Consider the following 6,778-nt stretch of genomic DNA (forward strand, 5'->3'; position numbering starts at 1 on the left):
CATTCCCACCTGGGTGGCAGGTGGACTCATGGCGTGGGACTCAGGCTTCACCAATAAGAAGGCCGGAAGGACCCTGGAATCGGAAGACTGAAGGAGAAGAATAAATGAAACAAGATGGGATTAGGAGGGAGACAAACCATAAGTGACTCTTAATCTCACAAAACAAACTGAGGGTTGCTGGGGGGAGGGGGGTTGGGAGAAGGGGGGTCGGGTTATGGACATTGGGGAGGGTATGTGCTATGGTGAGTTCTGTGAAGTGTGTAAACCTGGCGATTCACAGACCTGTACCCCTGGGGATAAAAATATATGTTTATAAAAAATAAAAAATTAAAACAAAACAACAACAACAACAAAAAAAAACAGGCGAGGGTTAGGGCCCAGGCTAGGGGCATGGCAGGCCCATTTGCCAGCGCCAGGGCGGGGACCCCCCCCCACCCAGGCTGAGAAGCAGGAGGCGATGGCCTTACCTGCGCCTGACTCATGGAGGGCTTTCTGGCAGGGTTTGAGGCTCGACAACTCGGGATCCCCAGCCAGGCCCAGGGGGCGACCCTGCAGATGTGTGGCACACGAAGTGAGTTTGCTGGGGGTTTTCCGGCCAATTCTCATGAGCTTTCTGCCCAATTCAGTATCAATTTGGGCAGAAAGCTTATGAGAATTGGCCATGGTTGGGCGGCCCTGTGGACCGCCCTGTTCCCCGGGGCCTAGGGCCCTTTCTGGCTCAGGGCATGTCGAGGCCAGCCAGAAAATGCGCCGAGTTGATGCAGCCCACCATGGTTTCCCGGTTCAGGGGAGTTTTCCAGGAGCAGAGCTGAGGGAGGGGTTGTGGCTGGGTGTCTGCCTCTGACTTTTCAGGCTGCTGGTGTGCCGAATGTTGGGGCTTGCCTCAAGGGGGGCACGATAGGTTTCTCTCTGAGGCTTTTCCACAGCTCTGAAAGGCACTGTTTTCCTCAGGGTGGCAGGTGGACTCGTGGCGTGGTACTCAGGGTTCCCCAACTGGAGGGCAGGAGGAACAGGACCCTGGAAACGGAAGACTGAAAAAGTAGGCGAGGCTTAGTGCCTAGGCCTGGGGGCATGGCAGACTCTATCCGCCAGGGTTAGGAAGAGAATCTCGGAGGGTGATGAACAGGAGGCATTGGCCTCTCCAGCACCTGACTTCTGGAGGGCTTTCTGGTAGGGTTCGAGCCTCGAGAACTCAGGATCCTGGGCCAGGATGCACAATGCGAATTCGCCAGGGGTGTCCCAGCCAATTCTTAGGCACTTTCTGCCCATATCGGTATCGATGTGGGCAGAAAGCTCATGCAAATTGGCCGGTGTTGGGCTGCCTTCTGACCACCCTGTGCCCCGTGGCCTAGAGCACTTTCTCGCTAAGGGCATGTTGCAGCCATCTGGAAAATGTGTCAAGAGACATGGGCTGCCTGCGGGCCCCTCCACAGGGAAGATGTCCCAGAGGAGACTTGAGGGAGGGGTGGTGACCCAGAATCAGCCTCCGACTTTTCAGCTCACTGTGGTGCCAAAAGTTGTGGATGGCCTCAGTGGGGGCACAGAGGTTTCTCTTACTTTGAGGGTTTTCTGCATCTCCGAAAGGCACCGTTTCCACCTGGGTGGCAGGTGGACTCATGGTGTGGAATGAGGGTTCCCCAATTGGAGGACTCGAGGCACAGAACCCCAGGAAAAGAAGACAGAAAAACTAGGTGAGGCTTATTGCTTGTACCAAAGGGCAGAGCAGGCCCCTTCTGCCAGCACCACGGAGGGTACCCCTGGAGGCTGAGCAGCAGGAGGCATTGGCCGGGGCTGTGCCTGACTCACCGAGATCTTTCTGGCAGGGTTGGAGCCACCACAACTTGGGATCCAGGGCCAGGCCCAGGGGGCGGCCCTGTAGACATGTGGCGGACGAAGTGAGTTTGCTAGGCATTTTCCAGCCAATACTGATTTGGGCAGAAAGCTGGTGATAATTGGTGGACATTGGGTGGCCCTTCAGCTGAATCACCCAAGATTAAGTTCCGTGCCTTTCTCCTACATCATTTCTCCTTACTTTCCTCTTTCAGGTGGCATGAGAGGTGTCACTGCTGACAGTGACCATGGATGAAGGCAACCACTCAGTGGTGTTGGAGTTTGTGTTCCTAGAACTCTCCACCTCACCAGAGATCCAGCTCCTTTTCTTTCTCTTTTCCTATGTGTTCTATGTGGCCAGCCTGATGGGAAACCTCCTCATTGTGCCAACTGTGACCTCTGACCCTCATTTACAGTCCCCCATGTACTTCCTGCTGGCCAACCTTTCCATCATCGACTTGATATTTTGCTCTTCCACAGCTCCCAAGATGATTTATGGTCTTTCAAGAGAGTGCAAAACCATCTCTTTATCTTCTTTATCCACGCATTTGGGGGCAGTGAGATGGTGCTGCTCATTGCCATGGCCTTTGACAGATATGTTGCCATACATAAGCCCCTCCACTACCTGACTGTCATGATCCCACAAAGATGCATTTTATTTCTGGTTGCATCCTGGATCATTGGCCTTATTCATTCAGTGACTCAACTGGCTTTTGTTGTGGACTTGCCTTTCTGTGGGCCTAATGAATTAGACAGCTTTTTTTGGACCTTCCTCAGTTTATCAGACTTAATTACACAGAGACAAACACATTGGGATTCATGGTTACTGCCAATAGTGACTTTATTTCTGTGGCCTCCTTTTTAAATTCTAATAATCTCTTACACCTTTATTTTGGTGACTGTTCAGAAAAAAATCTATGGGAAGTATGTCCAAAGCCCTCTCCACTCTGGCAGCTCATGTCACTGTTGTTGTTTTGTTCTTTGGGCCATTAATTTTCTTCTATGTGTGGCCATTTCCCACATCACATCTGGATAAGTTCCTTGCCATCTTTGATGCAGTTCTTACTCCCTTTCTGAATCCGGTCATCTACACTTTTAGGAATAAAGAGATGAAGGTGGCAATGAGGAGACTATGTTCTCAGTTTGTGAATTAGAGTAAAGTCTCTTAAACATGCAGAGGATTGCATGGTGATGTCGTTCTCTGGACTCTGCTTCTGTAAGAGATTTACAGGTCATGGTTTTCTTGCATTTGTTTGTTTATGATAGAGAGTAAGCGAGAACAAGTGAGAGAGAGACAGAGAGAGAGAACACAAGCAGGGGGAGGGACAGAGGGAGAGGCAGAAGCAGACTCCACACTGAGAGGAGAGCTGGTAGCAGGGCTGGATTCAGAACCCCAAGATCATGACCTGAGCTGAAGTCACACACTTACCTGACTGAGCCACACAGGCACCGTGGTCATGGTTTTCTTATCTCACCAGTGGTCTTATTATGATATGATGCCAAACAGAATTAGTATAAACATGAAACAATACTTTTTGAAAGGCAATATGTGGCTCACTGTTCATTTTCTATTTTCCTCATGTCAACAGACTCTCTTACTTTAAAGATAAATATTAATTTTTCCTTCATCTGATTTGTCTTACTATACAGATGATTTGTTTTCTATCTTTGCAGCTCATTATCTATTAGCTTCCCTCATTGTTCCATTGCTAATTTGGCTTTTCCAGGGTCCAGTAAGGAGACAAATTAACCATACCAGTTAATTTGAAAGGAAAAGTTTGGTGTAATGAATGGTTAGCTAAGTAAAAGATTTTAACTAGTTTTTAAAAGTGGATGAATGGTGAGGTATCACAGACATAGCATTTGTAGGAAGCAGCTTTCACTCCTTGGGATGGAAAATGAAGGGAAGAAGTTAGAATTACTAAAACTTAAAAATAAAAAGCTATTAAAATCTTGTAAGAAGGACCTGTGGAGTTGAAACTCACATATCTGAGGAAGGGCTGCTGCTTGGTTGGTGCTAGGGTCTCTGAGTTTAGAGAAGGGCAGGGACACCACCCCTGAGGCAAGGATACTGCTGGTAACACAGGTGTTTCTGAGAAGATGAGCTCTTCTAAGGTTGGATCACAGCTGTTGCCTGGGAAAGAAACCAAGGTTGTTGAGGTGAACAGTGTGGTTGGGTGATGCTCACAGGCATGGTGAGCAGAAAGGAAGCCCACAGGCAGCAAACAGGAAGGAGCAAGGAAGTCCCTCCTTCCTCTTCCACCTTGTAGTCTCCCTTTAGTGACCCTAAATGACAGAGTTGGCCAAAAAGAAATGGGTTTGTAGAGCCTTAGCTCCTGCATCCTGGCAGAGTATGAAGGATAGATTAGATCTGAAAGATAATAGTTCATAGAGTACACACAGTTACTTAGAAAATTATTAAAATTCAATTAGGGAGGTTCTCATGGGTTTTTAAATTTTAAGGTAAATCGTCTCATAGAGTTTCCCTATTTTAAAAAGTTTCAGGTACTGGAAAATTAGTTAATTAGCTCAACTTCCTAAAGAGACTATATGGAAGATTTAAATCGAGAGTCCAGGTTGCAAGGCTCCTGGTCATTTGCTGCCTTCTGTCACTTTAGATCTTGTTTCCTCAGTGGTAAGTATCATGTCTCCATTGGGCTGTTAAGCTGTCACTGATGGGTACCACTATATTATTCACCTTGTCTCTTGAATGTCTGTTTGTCATATAGCAGAGCTTCATGTCCATGTTCATGAATAATTTTCACTTAATAAATCTATTTGGACCTATTTTTACATTTCTTTTCTGATTTCTTGTTTCATTTAAATAGAGCTTTCTATTTGGACCAAGAAGTTGCAAAGGGGTTCCAGGGAGTCCCTATACAGCCCTTACCAGCTTCAGTTTCAACTGTTTCTTCTAATGTTATCATCTTACATCTTACATTTCTTGCATTTCTTACATTTCTATGCTCCATACACTGAGAGATCAACACTGGTACATTCCTATTAACTCAGTGCTAGACTGTATTCAGATTTCACCAGGGTTTCCTTTAATGCCCTTTTCTTTTCCATGTTCAATGTAGGAAAGCACACAGCATTTTGTCATGATTCCTTAGCATAGTCTGGTTTGAGGGTGTTTCAGTCTGACCTTATTTACAATGGCTATCACAGCTTTTGGGGGTATTGGTCAGGCATTTTATAAATGTCCCTTAATTTGGGTTTGTCTGAAAATGTCCCTCATAATTAGACTGGGATTTTTGGTTTTTTGTAAAGAATACTATAAAGATGAAGTGGATTTTTAATTTAATCATACCAGGGGTATATAATACATACATGCCACCCCTAGTGATGTTAAACGTGCTCAATTCACTTATTATGTGACCTTAATGAAAGAGAAGTGACTCACAACATGTTACTTCTGCAGCTACTTTTTATGTATAAATTTTTAGTCTTTTTTTTGTTTCCTACTTTATTTATATACAGAGAAATTTGATATTTATCAGGCTGTTCCAAGTAATTTGTGTTAATTTCTCAGAAAGTGAATACTATCAAATTATCTAAGGATGCTTTTATTATTCATGATAGGATTTAATGTAGCAGAGAAAATAATCGAGATGATCTTCTTTAAAGAGAAGTGTCATTCCTCCCTCCTATGATTCATTTAGAGCGCTTTCCCTTGTTGCTATGCTCACATTTTTAGTAAACAATTTTCTTGATTAATTGAGCTTAATTGTGCATCCTTGGTCATGATAACATTAGTTGGTCACTAACCCTTAGTTCAAGTAATTAGCTATATTTTCCATTTTTAGAAATATTTTATATACCTCTGTGAATGTGAGATAATAGTCTGGGAATAGTTACAAGGGACGGATGGAATGACATTGACAAGAGGATGAAGGTATTAAACTAGATAAGCTTCAGTGATAAGAAAACTCTGATAATGACTTGTTGTTTGTCTATTTCAATTATGTTTTGGCTCAGAGTCAGAAAGAAACAGGTGGTGCTGGGGAGATGACAAGTAGAGTAGGAGAATAAATACAAATGGTTGTCAACACAAAGGACTGAATTAACCTTAAGTAGGTATAAGTGATAAATAAAATAAAAATAATAAAACCCCAATTTCATAGAATCACGATGAAGAAAGAATAATTAAAAACCTGCTTAGAAGAAAAATACCCAGGGAACTAACTCACTTTAAACTAGATTAATTAGTGTAGGTTAAAATTAAGTGTTGGAAGGGTGGAGAAAAAGTAGGGAACTAAATATGTAAGGTTTTACAACCTGTAATCAAGCCTCCTGCTTTTGTTTGCGTTCTTTAAATATTTGTTAGAATTTTTCTAGGTCACTGCAGTAAGATGTTTGGTGGTGAAATGGGGGTAGTTAGGCAGAGTGCCAAGGATGAAGGGATAGAAGATGATCTTATGAAGGAAGACTAAAGGAATTGAGGTGGTTAAAACTGGAGGGCAGTGATCTTTATTTGCTTTTATAAGGTTCAAGCATATAAAATATTTATCTGAAGGAATTGCTGACAATGTCTTTATGTTCACAGAGAAAGAATCAAGTGGCCATCAGCTTACTTGAAAGGATGAGAGATTTTCTTTTTGTAAGGATGAAACTTTGGTCTATTACATTAATAAATAGTGGGATGGTAAGGAAGAAAATGAATGTTCAAACCATGTAAACTGTAGAGAAACTGACATATCCAGGATGGAGAAACTAAGGAAAGGAACTGTATCAGAACATATTTTTAGATCTCTGCCAACTGAATGATTTTATTAATTGGGAATAATGAGCCGCTTTCACTCTTTTTCCCTCCAGAATATTTTAAAATGTAAAATTCCCATGAATCTATTCTAAGGGGTTCCCAAATTCTGATTCTATGTAAACCAAGATACTTATTTATTTATTTAAGATTTTTAATTTATTTATTTGTGAGAAAGAGAGAGAAATG

The 6,778-nt window shown here is 43.1% G+C and overlaps 1 pseudogene across 1 annotated transcript; it reads left to right on the forward strand.

Moving 5' to 3' along the window:
- The first annotated feature begins 2,078 nt into the window (after positions 1-2,078).
- On the forward strand, positions 2,079-2,984 carry LOC309867766 (olfactory receptor 4F6-like; annotated as a pseudogene). Its single transcript has one exon. The product of its transcript is annotated as an olfactory receptor 4F6-like (transcript).
- The last annotated feature ends 3,794 nt before the right edge of the window (positions 2,985-6,778 follow it).

The sequence above is a fragment of the Mustela nivalis genome, assembly GCF_964662115.1.
Source record: "Mustela nivalis genome assembly, chromosome: 6".
NCBI classification, from domain to species: domain Eukaryota; kingdom Metazoa; phylum Chordata; class Mammalia; order Carnivora; family Mustelidae; genus Mustela; species Mustela nivalis.